Below are 15943 nucleotides of genomic sequence, written 5' to 3' on the forward strand. Positions count from 1 at the left end.
TTTTGTCCTGGATTTCGGATGACAATTTTTGGCGATCAAGATGGGATGTTGTGGCTGTGATCTTGTGGACCAAGGCACCAGAGGTGCCTTCTCTGTTCAACACGCACACAGAGGTGGTTCTCGGGAAGCTCCCCTCCAACCCCAGCTCTGTCGGGTCTGGCTGTGAGTTCCCTGGAACACCGTAAGGCATTCCATTCCTTTTTATTGCCTCCAGTAAATCATGGGAGACGTCTGTAACGTGTATGGAGAGCAAGGGTTAGCTAGCAATCTGAAGAGAGACAGTTGTCCAAGAGTGTGGGCATAGGGATTGTGAGCTGCACCAGTCGATGCAGGTGGTGCCGGCACGAGAACACCCCTGCACCGCCGCCCCAACCATGGCTCGCAAACGGAACTCTTGGAGAGAGAGCCGGGGGCTGCAGACTCCTGCTGTAAAGTGTGTTACTTGCAAATGGGCTGGGGGGAGGGTTGGGCGGGGTGGGGAAGCGAGAACAGCGTTCATCTGCAGGAATCTAGGAAAGCCGATATCCCTGTGTCTCAGCTTGATCAGCTTGCGAGCTCCCTGGGGCTCGTGAGAAATGAATCTGTGTTAAGGATTCGACTTCTCCAGAACTTTTCAACTGCTGTGTCTGCATGACGTGGATCTGCTTTCAGGGCAGCCAAACACGAAGCACACGCGGGAGCCACAGAGAACTGTGCCAGTACTGGCTGAGGACAGCAGCAGGGAAAGGTTTGGGTCTGCCCCGGTGTTGTCGCTTCTCTTGCCATTGGTTTTGTCCTCCAGTCAGTCATGTGAATCACGAATGATGGGAAAAGGGTGGGACTAGGAACTGGAACTCAGCAGCTGATGATTTTGCTGAAGAGCTAAGCCTAACTTTTGAACCGAGGGAGCCTTAAATACAGCACGTGTCACCTCAGAGGCCTTGGCATGATGGGGGAGTTCCACTCTCCTCGCTTCATAGATGGGAAAATGAAGCTACAGGGGAGAGAAATGATTTCCTTGATGTCACCTGGCAGCTTAAGGCAGAAAACTAAGGCATGAGTATCCCGTGCACCAACTTCCTTAGGTCCTATGTGATTTGAACTGGTAGTTGGTCCAGGGGACCAACTGTCCCCTGTTGTTCTTCCTCACAACATCACCTGGTACTGCTTGCTTTTGGTGCCTTAACAGAGGTAGAACAGTACAACTTTGGAAACTGAAGCTGCAGTGAACGTGTGTATTTCTGTGCGTATCTAATTAAAAAGAAAACTGTAAAATGCATGTTTAATTATACCACATCCTGTGCTGGCAAGGTCTTTTTGTTTTCTGGCAACTTCCAAGCAGGCCACCTCTACCAGGCGTGTTCCTAGCAGACTTCCTGGAGTCTCTGGCACTCTCCTTCTTCAAATAAACTGTTAGTGGGAAGTTGCTCGTCTTTGTTTCCTTGCTTTCTTCGATGATGCATAACAGAATTTGTTAAAACAGTTGCTTCCTCTTTCTCTACCATCTTGATATACTCGTTACTTCAGATTAACTGGTGAACTGTACAATAAGAAAGCCAAACAAGCAAATAAAAGAATCCCACTCACTGAACAACTGATGTCCGCAAAGCTACAGGACAACGGTCTCAAAGTATGGGAAGGGCAAGATGGTGACTGCTTCCCATGAGGGAATCTTGAAGGACTCCAGGCTTTCCCAGTTCCTCAGAGATGATGTGGAGTGACTCAGGCCTTCCCCTGGGACCCTGGTTGTGGTCCGTCACTGTCCCAGCTATTTCTTGGGGCTGGCATCAGAGTACAGACTAGGGCAGAGCTCGGCATCCCTCTGGAAGAAAAATATATGAACACTGTATGGATGTAAGAAATCTGAAAATAGAATCACAGAAGCATAGAATCACAGAATCCTTAGAGTTGGAAATAACCTTTAAAAGTCATGTAGTGCAACTCCCCTGCAATGAACAAGGACGTACAGAGCTCAATCAGGTTGCACAGAGCCCCTTCCAGCCAGGCATTGAAAGTTTCCAGGGAAGAGGCATCCACCACATCTCTGGGCAACCTGTGCCGGTGCCTCACCAACCTCACTGTAAAAGACTTCTTCCTTACATTCAACCTAAATCTACCCTCTTCAAGTTAGAAACCATTTCCCCTTGTCGCATCACAACAGACCCTGCTAAAGAGGTTACAGCCCCTCTTTAGATGCTGAAAATGTGCTATCAAGCCTCCCTGAAGCCTTCTCTTCTCCAGGCTGAACAGCCCCAGTTCTCCCAGCTTGTCCTCACAGGAGAGGTGTTCCATCCCTTGGATCATTTTCGTGGGCCTCCTCTGGATGTTCTCCAACAGGTCTGTGTCTCTCCTGTGCTGAGGACTTCACAGCTGGACGCAGTACTTCAGGTGAGGCTTGCCCAATGCAAGATAGGCAGGATCATCTCCCTCACCCTGCTGACCAAACTTCTGATGCAGTCCAGGATATTCCCATTGGTTCTTAAGCACAACTGTTGAAGTCTAGTGAATACGAGAGCCCCTATTTTAACATAAACACAACTGGTTTGTGTAATTTAGATAGCAAAGAATTGAGATTACCAACAGAAATGGAACCAAATGTGTGATAAACTCCACAGCCAATTTCCGTCTCCCAGGTGAGAAATGTGTGTCAGCTGCTTACTCTGCAATTAGAAATTGTGAAAAAGTATTTTGGGTTTCGATGTTTTAAACAACCTTGGTGCGCAGTCTTTTGGTTCATACATAGATAGAAATAGCACTGTTGGAGGGTCTGGAAGTGCTGGGGGGAGGGAGGAGGAGGTTAGATGAAGAGCATGATTGAGAAAACACAGATATCGTGGAAGTACCCGGGTTTACTGAGGTGGGGAACACAGGGTGAGAGGGAAGAGAAGGACAGCGATGGGAATGCGAGGAAACAAAACACAATTTCTGGGCGGAGGTTACATTTTAGCAATGTTTTCCACAGATCTGTAACATATTAACTAGGCTCCATTCTTCCACAGAGAGTAGAATTAACTGCCTTTTTTTCCCTATTCAGCCCCACAGCTACCTGCTGGACTCACCTTCCTGTGTCTCCCATTCAGTTACTTGCCATCAGTGCCTATCAAATTCGGAGTTCCGTAGTGAATTTTGCTGTCTCCTTACCTTTCTGCTTGTCTGGGCTTGTGTACTTATTGCAACTTAAAAACACCTTCCAGTAAGTGATTCTCTTTCCCTGTGACCCATTCTCCTGCCAGCTCCCAAACCTCCTTGGTATTGGCAGTGTTCCTCCAGACAAAATTCTGGGATAGACTACAGTGTGATTTTTTTATGTGGGCTCTGTTCTCCTGTGGCACTAAGCCTAACACAGCCAAGTTTTACAAGACTAAATCTCTGAACCCTGGCTTGGAAAGCAGAAATGGAAGGGAACTGTTCTAGAAAGTGGTTCTTGTTGTTGTTTTTCTTTACATTTTTACTTTTTTCTCAGTGATTCTGAGCCATCATACAGAGAGGATGTGGTGGAAGATCCACCCAGGAGGCTGTCTAGGGTGAGGCGGTCAACTCCACCTTAGGGCTGCCTCCACCAAGAAGGAAAAAAGGATGATTGTCACAGGCAGCTCCCTTCTGAGAAGAACAGAGGGTCCCATATGTTGGCCAGATCCTACCAATAGGACCCAGGTCAGGGACATTATTAGGAGATATCTGTGTGGGAAACTTGTTCACAGCCTGAGCCTCTGATTAACCATCTGAGGCAAGCAATGAGTCAGCTGTGGGAGCACAGGTGAAGGTAGTTCAGCTGTGCTCCTGGGAGGGGTGGAGCTTGGCCTCTCCTAGATCTCATTTAAGGGCTGACCACCACTAAGGCAGGATCTCTTTCTGGAGATTGCTCCTGTGTGGAGTTTTACAGTGAGCCTCAACACTGGTGACCATCTGTCTTTACAGTGAGCCTAAACATTGGTGAGCATTTGTCATTAATTCTCTTTCTAGTGCATAACTTCTGTTCATCCATTGATTTTTTTTAACTGTACAGTTGTAACTGTACAACTTCCTACTCTGGTTTACCCCTCTGATTATTATCCCTACTGATAGTTCAGGCTGGCTGCAATGAGGTCACTGAGAGAGGCCCAAGGACTATCAAAATGGACTTCAGAGGACTGGAGTGGTTAGTGGGTGGAGCATGAGTACAGATGTTTTTCTCTATCTCCTTGCTGGTAGAAAGCAATACTGAAAAGCTGAGGAAAACCCATCCAATAAATATAGAGCTAAGAGGCTGGTGCTGCCACGAGAATTTTGGCATTTTCAACGGTGGGGCAGTTCACTTGGCGCCTGACCTGACAGCTGCAGACAGGTACTACCTGCCTCAAGTGGGAAATGGATGCTCGCTCAGAAGCTGGCAGGGGCTTTAGACTAGTTATGAAAGGGAAGAGATAGAATAAGGCTTGCACATGATGAGCCTGGGACAATGATGCTTGGGCTGGGGTTAAGGCCAACATCTCAGCTGAAGTGCATCTGTAGTAATACACGCAGCATGGGCAACAGACAGGAGGAGCTGGAAGCCATTGTGCAATAGGCAAAGTACAGCTTAGTTGCCATCACTGAAAAAAGGTGAGATCACTCTCACAACTGGTATGTATGCTGCATTGGATGGCTATAAGCTCTTCACAAGAGACAGGCTAGGAAGGAAATCTTCTTGTATCCCTCTAGGGTTGTCTGCACCCTCTGCTTTCCTTATGTGCCTGTATACCAATGCACACAGCATAGGAAATAAGCGTGAAGAACTAGAGCTCAGTGTGCAAGGCCATGATCTCATTGTGACCACAAAGATACAGTGGGCAACTCATGTGGCGGCTGGCTGTCATGGATGACGACATCTTTTATAGGTCAGCCAGAGAGGCAGGTTGGTGGAGTTGCTGTTTATAAGAGAGAGCTACAAGAATGTATCAAGCTCCATGTGGGGATAAATGTTGAGCAAGTGCAGAGCTTGTAATTAGGAATTAAGGTGCAAGCTAATACAGGTGACACCATTTGGGGTGTGCACTACAGGCCACCTGATCAGAATGAAGCTGATGAGGCTTTCTTCTACTAACAGCTGGAAGTAACTCTGCAATCCCATGTACTAATTCTTATGGGGGGGGGGGGGGGGGGGACTTCAATCATCCTGGTGTTTTTTGGATGGGTAAATACACATGATCTAGGAGGTTCCTGCAACTGTAACTTTCTGATGTAGGTGGTGGAGGAGCTGAGAAGGAGAGGTATGGTGCTGAACATTGTTCTTATCAAGAAGGAAGGGCTGGTTGGGGATGTGAAGACTGGGGGCAGCTCAGGATGCAGCAGTCTTGAGATGGTGGAGGTCAGAATCTTGTAACCAGCAAATCAACAAGCAGGATTGCTTCCCTGGATCAGGAGAGCTAACTGTCCTCTTCAAGGACCTACTTGTCACTCCAGTCTTCAGAAAGGGCAAGAAAGATTATCTAGGCAACTACAGGTCAGTCGGCCTCATCTCTGCCCCTAGAAAGGTGACAGAGCAGCCTGTTCTGGATACCATCTCCAAGCACTTGGAAGAGAAGATGGTTATCAGGAGTAGCTGACATGGATTCGTCAAGTGGAAATCTTGACTGACCAACCTGTGCTGTCATCTCTGAGACTAGAGATATGGACAGAGAGGACCTGGATGAGGTCTGAGAGGAAGTGTAGGGTCTTTCATCTGGGAGGGATAACCACATGTATCAGTGCTTGTTAGGGACTCACCTGTTGGAGAGAAACTTTACAAAGAAAGACCTGGGTGTCCTGGTGGACATCTATGAGCCAGCAGTGTGCCCTGTTGGCCAAGACAATGAACAGTAGGGTAGAGAATAGAGGATGCATGGCTTTTTGCTAGTGAACTTCCATCCTGGCTAGCCTGATAGGAGTGCTAGAACTGGGTTATCTGTGCTGATAATTAATCCAAAATTGTTTACATTTGTATGAGTGCTTGTAAAAGTACTGCTTTATCAGTGGTAGTCTGCATGGCTGGTCTTGTCTGTGTCTTCTTTTTGTGTGTGTCTCTCTGGAATGTATATTCAGCCTTACTACTGTCCAAGCCTGCAAATGAGAGCATGCATAGGACTGGGGTGGAGAAACTTCCTTGGTTTTTGAATGCATCCATCTGGACTTCAGTGGTCAGGAATGGAAAAGTCCTGGAGTCTGTAATATTTGACAGACACCAGGAACATTATTAACATCTTAATGGCTTCTGGATGCCTGCTTTCCCTGTAACCACTGGCTTAACAACAGCAACAACAACAACAACAAACAAACAAACAAAAAAAAGTAAAATAAAATAAATTGAAATAAATGTGTGGTTTGTTTATAACCACACAAGAAAGAGTACTCATGCAGGGAGATGTAAGGCACAGATGCAGTAAATTCTGCTCTTTGGAGGTAGTTATTTCCACATCCCAACAAAGTGGGTAGGTAATGCTGAGCTAAATTCAGCTGTGCTGGATTAATACAAAGTCTCGGTAAAGGGCAAGAACGGGTAGGGGCAAAATCTGGAAGGAAGTCTGTGCTGGAGTTTGGAAGGAACGACTAGGAATGACTAGATGACCCAAAAGCAAAGAAAAGGTAAAGAGTGAGGGAAGATGACTAGTACTCATCGAAGAATAGGAGACAGATAAAGGCAACAGAAAAGTGTTGGGGAAACTAATGGGGAGAAAGAACAGGGGGGAACAAAACTAACAAGAAGTTGTTTCCAGCACATGCAAAGCTTGATGTAAATGTAGAATACTCAGCTTTTTGTTCTGTTTTCTGGATGTGCTCTCGTGGCTTTAAACTGGACCCTTTATTGTATAGCTCACTCCTCCAAAGGGTCCTGCTTTGGGACCACATGAGAAACAGCACGGTGGAACTACCGTTATTCCACTGCACTCTCTATAGCCGTGCAGATGAGCACACAAACACTCTGAATAAGTTGTATCCTCTGTCAGTTTCTCTGGTGGCTTCATCCAGCCAAGATGGCCAGAGCCCATTCAGTTTGAGAACACTGGGCACCAGAGAACTAATCATACAGGCTGGATGATTTTAAGATCCATTTTAAACTGAAATGAGAATTTTCCACATCCTGAATTAAGACCAAAAGCCACCTGATTTCTTGCCACTTTCAACATGACTGTCTTTTCTGCACCCTTACTCAATTTGTCTTTGGATACATTTGAGAGTATTCATAGCACATAGTATCAAAAATCCCAAATGGAAAGGGTCTCTCAGACATAATCAGCTCAGCCAGCAATGGATGTGACTATCTCACCAACCTCCCACCACCCTATGGTTTTCCCAGGCATTCACTTGAGTGCCCTTGGCAGAGGGACCAGGGACACAGGAAAACTGGGGGAGAGGGGCTGGCACTCTCACCTACAACTAGCACTGAACACAGTGTTGTCTCCTGACCAAACTGCAGTTCCATATATTCTACTCAACCAACAATGTTGCAGATGGAAAGAGAGAGGTCTCCACAGTCAGCGGTAGTCACTGCTTACAGAATATGGGACACCGAAGGAGTTGCTGCTACAATTAAAGAAGAGGAGAAACAGGACTTCTCACAGACAGCTGGGGACAGGCCCACGAGAGGAGAATTCTTTTGTACAGCATGACTGGAGGCAGGTTCCAAATAAAAAACCATAATGCACTATCCAGTTGAGTTCCTCACCAATAAAGCGCACCATTAACCGAACAGCTTTACTATGTAGTATGCATAGGCAGAATGATGGACCTAGACTAAAATCTGCATACAGTGCTCCTCATAGTGTTGTGCCTTATAGTCCACCCTCTGCATCTTCTAAGGGGCTTATGCAACAATGCTAATAATCATCAGAAGGGACTGCAAATTAAGAGTGGAATTTCAGTATCTAGGCCTATGTCATACAGTTTTGTTTACTTATTTGTTCTTGGCCATCTTTCCTTTTTTAGTGTGCAAAGACTAACTCCAGCTGGTTTAAACAGCTCTTGGAGGGTGATTTGGCAGACACCATTAACTGTGACTTTCAATACCTAACCTTGGCACTACAATAAAACATAAAAACAGATGATTACTACAGGTTCAAAAATGACTTATTAACTCCTTCAACAGATTGATTTTCCTTAGCTGCACAGACAAAGATGTAGTTTTTAGGCAGAAGTCAGATGGCAGGAGGTTCATCCAAAGCAAAGATGGTCTCCCTGATGTTCTGTAAATCTCCACCATGCGGTTCCTTTTGAATTTGTTGTCTTCTTTAAATTGTGTTTGTTTGTATAGAAATTCATTATTAGTATTAGTATTAGTAACATTAGCAATATTCCAGTCAAGAGATACAAAACTAGTGAATATGTTCAGAAAATTTGCATGGACTACATTAGCAGGGTAGTAATTGATAAGACTGATGATGTCTGATTGAAATGATTGACAATTGATAAAAATTCTAATGTGTTTCTTCTTAGTAAAGGCCTTCATAGACTTTTTTCTCTTCTATTTTCTTCTGGTGTCACAGGGCACAGTATTCCCAGGCTAAATGTTTGTTCTCAGTTGGGCTCCAGCTTTCAGCAGAAGTCTGTGGGAGAAACAGACACACCCTGGACAAGCATCCCTAAGAAGTGCTTGAATTTAAGGCAGTTCCCAAGATAATCAGCTATTTCAAGGGATTCCTGAATTCAAGAAATAACCTAATCACGAGATGTCTGTTTTGTGTGGTGCTTGTGTTAAGACAGCTTTAAGGAAACGTGGTATGAGCACTACAGACACAATGCTCGCAGCTGATGTTGTTTAGCAGCAGGAGAAACTGAATGCCATGCACCAAAGTCACTGCTGCACGATCTTACTGGAATAATCCTCAGTGCACTGTCTATTTCATTTCATCCTCATCTTTTATTTAAAAGACAGAAGGAAATGTGGTTAGCATCTGTTTTCTGTCCTCTCTGCAAAGAGGTCCCTAGTTACCAGGCTAGAAGTGCTGAAGTAACAGCAGCTCTCATGTACAGTAGAGTTCTGAAAGTACAAGATTGGCAAATATATTAATATGGATGATGATCTGGGAAAAGAAAAAGGAAAAAGGAAAAAAAAAAAAAAGAAAGAAGGAAAAAAGGAGGAATTGGACTTAGTGAAGAAAGGTAATTGCCATCTGCAAAATATGTCTTCCATCTACTTATAGTGCTTAACCATACCTATCCTTAGTAGCCCAGTTCTTCAAGGCTCTATCTTGCACCCACCACTAAAAGAAAAAAAGTATATACCACATGGTTTCTGTCTTGGAAAGCTCATTTTCCTTCTGCTGTTAATAATATTTTGCCTGTAGTTCCTTCTTTTCCATTCACTACGGCACTCAATGCTATAAGCCATTCAGAACCAGCAGGAGACCTGCTGCATTATTATGCCCTTCTCACTGACTCAGCCACCTCAGCCATACTGTCATCTACATTCAACTCCAGGTTGTTCTTTGGCATGTGATATGGAAATTGCTAGTGAACTACAAAGTCATAGGTTGGAAGAACCCAGCTGCCCTGGTATCAGCTGGAAGATTCATGAAACAGAATCAAAGCACATAGAAACCAACGTTAAGAAGCAGTTCTTTGTACATTCCACATTTCCTGTGCCTCTTCCCTTCTAAGTGGTCATATTAGCCTCGTGTGTGGTCAGGAATGCAACCACACCTGCTTAGAGTATAACTTGCTAACAGTGTCCAGCTGCATCACTTCTCCATCATTAACAGACATGGATTCTACTGGGAAAAACGTTAACCATCTCTTTGGCTCACAGAAGCCAACTGTTCGTGGCCTAGCTACAGAAAACTCTTTAGAAAATGAAGGCCAAAACTATGGCCAGCAATTCCTAAGGAATCCATTACCTCTCATCCTATTGCTAGTTACCTGGGAAAAGAGTTTGACTGCCACCACACAAAAACCTCCTTTCAGGTAGTTGTAGAGAGTTGTAGAATGTTGACAAACATGAGGGCAAAAGGTCAGCGCGCTGGGACAAACAGCCACACACCAATATGGTTAAATATAGCTGTATCAATTTATTGCCCCAAAAGCCATACTTTTATAGCAGACAGATGAGGGTGTTCAAAAATCAATCACACTAATTGGAGGAAAGCTACTGCAATAACAACCCTAAAACCCCCCTTCAAAGCCGCGAGCCATTCATTCTTTTCCTAGAGGTGTCCTTGTTTCTCATGCTACTTATCCTGCTCTGCAGCTGCTGCTTTGTGAAGTCCTTCTCTTGCTCCATAGCTGCTGCTCTGTAAAATCCTTCTTGTTTTACAACAGTAGAGGGTCTTCTCTAGATTAAACAGCCCCAGTTTCCTCAGCCTCTCTTCCAAAGGCTTGTATTCCAGACCATTCACTGCTCGTGATGTCTTTCTTGTAGTGAAGGGCACAGAACTGAAGACAGTTCTTGAAGTGCAGACTTACCAGTGCCAAGTACAAAGGGACAATCACTACTCTAGTCCTAGTGGCTACACTATTTCTTACACAAGCCAGGATGTCATGGGCCCTCTTGGCTGCCTGGGCACACTGCTGGCTCATGTTCGGCTGGCTGTCAACACCTCCAGATCATTTTCCTCCATGTAGCTTTCCAGCCACTGTACCCCAAGCCTGTAGCAATGCATGGAGTTATTGTGATCAAAGCAAAATACCTGGCACTTGGTCTAGTTAAGGCTCATACAGTTGCCCTCAGCCCAAGCAGATAGACAGTTCCTCCCAACTTGGTGTCATCTGCAGCCTTTCTGAGGGTACACTCAATCCCCTCATATAGATCTTCAATAAAGATATTAAACAGGACTGACACCAATTCTGATGCCTGGGAACACCACTAGTGACCAGTTGCCAGCCAGGTTTAACTCTGTTCACCACCATTCTCTGGGTCCACCCATCCAGTGAACTTTTTAGAGTATATGTGTCCAAGCCATGGGCTGCCAGCTTCTCCAGGAGAAAGCTGTGGGGAGCAGGATCAAACACTTTGCTAAGCAGTCTAGGTAGATTATATACACTGAACATACGAGATCAATTTGGTCAAACAAGACCCGTCTTTCATGAGCCCATGCTTGCTAGACCTGATCTCCTGATAGTCTTGCACATGCTGCATGATTGCAGTCAAGATGATCTGTTCCATGACATTCTCAATATGAAGGTCAGGCCAACAGGCTTGCAGTTCCCTGGATCCTCCTTCTGACCTTTCTTGTAGATGAGTGTCACGTTAGCAAATCTTCAGTCTTTCTGGGACCTCCCTGATTGACCAGGACTGCTGATAAATCATGGAAAATGTCTTGGCAATCACTTCTGCAAGCTCCCTCAGTACCCTCAGGTGGATTCTACCTGGTCTCATGGACTTGTAATGACCCAGGCAAAGTAGCAGCATTCTAGGCCTTGGCATGATTTGAATGACAGCTGGGATTATCTCACAATCTTGTGACTCCAGCAATAAGGATTTTAATAAAGACAGCAAAATAATGAAAGCTAAGACTGATCTATGGGAAAAGGCATGAGTATCCAGACTTTTGGCCTACTTGGCTGCATTAAATGAATAGGAATTGTCTTGGGCTGCATATACATAGGTCACTCAAAAAGTAAAGCCTCCCACTTATTTCTGTGGAAACTACAACAGATACAAAAATCACAGTAATTCTGATAGAGCAAATTCTCAGCTACAAAACACGTCCTTTTTTTTTTTTTTTTTTTTTTTTTTTTTTTTTAGCATAGTCATCACCATTGGCTATGCATTTTCACCAGTGAGCGTGCTATGCTTGTCAAAATCTGAACCAACAGAGGTAACTCACTGTCACCACTGCTGAAATACACCAATGGGCACATTTTTTCCCACATAGAGGAAATCAGTGACACACCTTTGCTTTATATTCACTTTCATGTCAGATGCCATTTTGTCAGACCACTCCTCTGCTGCCATCTGTTGCATAGCAACAAAATGTAACAGAATACTGGTGGGAAGATTCAGCCTTTGCTGCCATCCCATCAGCATACGCCTCTGATATCATGGGCCAGCATAATAAAGCAGAGGGCAACCATCATACACTATATAACGTAGCTAATGTATATAAGTTACAAAACATTTTTATTTTTGATATTTTTATTGAAACAGGAAATAAAATAAAAATAACAATAAAAACATAAAGCTAGTGGGATTTTTGACCTTGTTTTTACAAATCTAAGACATCAGGCTCTTTTGATGGAAATGGTTTCAATTCTTAGTGAGTTTTCAAGGTGCTTGTGAAAGATTTTTGATGAAATTTTCTGTGTTTCATCCTTGACAATAGTTTTTCACAAATGTGCGTACTACCAAAAAGCGATGACATGAATAAGACATGACTGTGAAGCAAGGGATATTTTTCTCTAATAAAAGTCTGATAAAGAGACATGATCTGTTTTTGTGAGTTAAATAACTGACTGCAAATCTATTTATTTAATTTGATAAATCTGTTTATGTTGAATGGACTTGCAAATATACAAAAAAATCATTTTTTTTTTCAGCAGTCTTGAACTCTGTTATCAAATTTCTTAATCATAACAGGAAGTGTAGCTGCATATTTTTCTCTGTTCACAGGACTATTTAGGCAATGTATCAAAATGCATAAAATTATTTTCCATAACTTGAGTCAGCACAGCACTATGCCCTCCCCATGCCTTAGCCTAGACAGTGCCAATCACACACTGATATTTGGTTTGCAATGGGTGTGCACAGGGGGCTGGGCCACTTGGTGTGAGCCATCACTGTGATGGCTTAGGGCTGGGGACAGGCTGCATTGCAAGCTTGAACAGAAGTTTTGACCAGAGCAAAGCCATCCTAATTTCCACATGGCATGCTCCTCCAACCACATCTTTAACTGTTATCCTGCTGTCATGGCAATGGACTTATCTTCCAAGTGTTTGAGACAATTCTAGGCATATTACAGATACAGTGTTTTTTTGTTAGTTTGCTACACTGTGCCATGAACTGATAGCTTTCTATCCCATGATGTAGTTACCTGTATACTTCCACCTATGTGAGTTGCTATATAACAATATCCAACCCTTCTCACCGTATGACCTGCTCCTATACTAGGTGCAGTTATTGTGCCCCATTATAATGCTCTGTTGTTTACTAGTATATGTCTGGTCTGATGTCCTAGTATTTCTTCACCAGCTCCTGAGAGATAGGACTCTTTTTTTCCTCAAAATAATCTCAATGTTTTCTTCTGATAATCACAGAATCATAGAACATCCTAAATTGGAAGGGATCCGTAAGGTTCATAAATATCAGCTACTAGCTCCACACAGGAACACTGAAAAATCAGACTATACATCTGAGAGCACTGTCCAGACTCTTTCTCAACTCCAGCAGGCTATCAGTAGGGTAATGGGGAGGGAGGAAAGGAGGACACTACAGAGACAAGCAGTAAAAGAAGGGGGGCATCTCCTGACCTGTGAGCAGTTTTGTCTTTTCCTCTGAATGGGAAACAGAAAAGGAATAGTGGAAGTGTTCTGGGATATATGGTTCTTTCTCTCTTTTGAGAACCAGGTACCATCACTAATAGCCAAAAGGGCCATCCTTACCCTGGAGTGCATCAAGCACATCACTGCTCCTCTAGAGAGGACTGTCCCCCTTTGTGCAGGTATGGCCTCACCTTGAGCTCTGTGTTCAGTTGTGAGCACCACCATATAAGAAGGACATAAAACTATGGAGAGAATCCAAAGGAAAGCTATGAAGATGGAGAAGGGTCTAGAAAGCAAGATATGTGAGCAGTGGCTGAGGTCTCTTTGTTCAGCTTAGAGAAAAGACGACTGAAAGAAGTCCTCATGGCCTACAGCTTCCTCACAAGGGGAGTAGAGGGAAAGGTGCCAACTTCTTCTCTGGTGACAGTGACAGGAGCTGAGGGAACAGCATGGAATTATGCCAGGGAAGACTGGTTGGATACTGGTAAAATATTCTTCACCAAGAGTGTGACTGCGCACTGTAAAAAATCCCTGAGGCAGCAGACACAGAACAAAGCCTGTTCATGAAGTGTTTGGTCAGTACTCTCAGAGATACAGTTGTCTTGGTTTCAGATGAGATACACTTAATTTTCTTCACTACTGCCATGGTTTGGATTTATGAGAAAACTGCTGTTAACACACCTTTTCTTTAGTTGTTTTTGAGCAGTGTGCATACTAAGAACTTTTTAGCTTCTCATTACTATATTGCCAATCCCAATAGTTCAAATTCTTTTCACAGCTGATTTTGCATAAAACAAAGTCAAGTCAAGGAACCTGCACCAGAGATTAAAATGGCAAGACTGATGTTATCAGATCAACAAAGTAACATGTCTTCAACAATTGGCAAAAGGGAAATAAAAATGTTGTGGAGCACTGGGTTTTCAGAGAATGCATATTCCAAACTACAGTCTGATTGTAAGCCCTCTCTATCATGGGATCCTGAAGAACTAGGATTTTAGATGGGGCCCTGAGCAATGACAAGTTTTTGAACAATTAAACATGAAATAGTTCCTATAGTAGCCCTCTGGCCAGAGTAAGCAGGACAAGAGATGAGAAACATACTCTGTAGTCAGGTAGGAAGCACCAAAGGAGACTCAGTGTTCATTTCCTAGGTACTGGAGTCCAGATATGAAAGATCCAAGGACTACACTACTCTCCAACAGCAAAAGAGATACTGGCAGCATATGAAGGGGTTTGAGCTGCTACGGAAGTGTTTGGTGCTGAAGCATGGTTCTCCTTGGCACCTCAGCTGGATATGGTGCTGGGCTGGATATTCAAAGACAGGCAGGCCAGAGAGCAAACATTTCAGAACATCATAGGAGGAGGAGATGCATGCTGAAGTAGACCCACTGTACAGTGAAATACCAGAAAATGAGAAGCAATATGCCTTGTTCACTGGTGGGTCATGTCATACTGTAGAAACACATTGGAAATAAAAATCTGCTGTATGGAACCCCACAATGCATGTCTCAAGAAACTGCTGAAAGAGAAGGTGAATCAAGCCAGTGTTCAGAGGTGAAGGCCATTCAGATGGCCTTCCAGTGTTGCTGCCTGCATAGAAAGGAATAGAAAGCTTGGTTGTAAAAGCATGTCAAGCAGATGCTCATGTATCCAAGTTAGGCCACTGAAGAACATCAAAATACAAAGCAGGTGAACCAGGCTACCAAAACTGAAGTGGTTCAGAAAGATCTGGACTGGCAAGATAAGGGTGAATTATTTATAGCTTGGTAGATCCATCATACATCAGGCCACCTAGGAAAAGATGCAACATATAAATGGGCTCAAACACATACATGTTTGAGGGGAAGACTTTACTGTGGACACTACTGCACAGGTTATCCACAAATGTAAAATGTGCTTCAATCAAGGAAGCCAAGTAGATAAAGCCCCTCTGGTATGTAGAACAATGCTTCCATCATGCTTCCACAAATCTGATACAGTAAGCACCATGTGCTTACAGTGGTGGAAGTAACCACCAGGTGACTAGAAGCATATCCTACGCCCTGTGCCACTGTTCAGAACACTACCCTGGGACTTGAGAAGCAAGAATTATAGCTAAAGGCACCCAATTAAGAACTGACTTAGACAACTAGACTCCTTTATGAAAAAAAAGACTCATGGCACCTTGGCCAAAGAGCATGGCATTGACTGGGTATATCATATCTCCTATGTCATGGTTCTATGATTTTTTTGTTATCGATATTCCACATCATAACATCATGCAGTACACTGAGAGTTAAAGAGTAACGCCTCCTATTTATTTCCATGGAAAATACAACAGATACAAAGAGCCCAGCATGTGACAGAACTACCAAACAGTATTTTTCAGTGTAGCCACTACCATTAGCTATACAGCTTTGCCAGCCACAAACAAGAGTGCTGCACTTGTAAAAAATGTGCACCAGCTGAGGTGACCCGCTGCTGCTGTCACCGCTGAAACGCACCACCCTGCGCTTCACAGTGCTAACATGCACTACTTGTTATTTATAAACACTCAGTGATGAATGTCAACAGATGC

Source organism: Excalfactoria chinensis, chromosome 1 (assembly GCF_039878825.1).
Source record: "Excalfactoria chinensis isolate bCotChi1 chromosome 1, bCotChi1.hap2, whole genome shotgun sequence".
NCBI lineage: Eukaryota > Metazoa > Chordata > Aves > Galliformes > Phasianidae > Excalfactoria > Excalfactoria chinensis.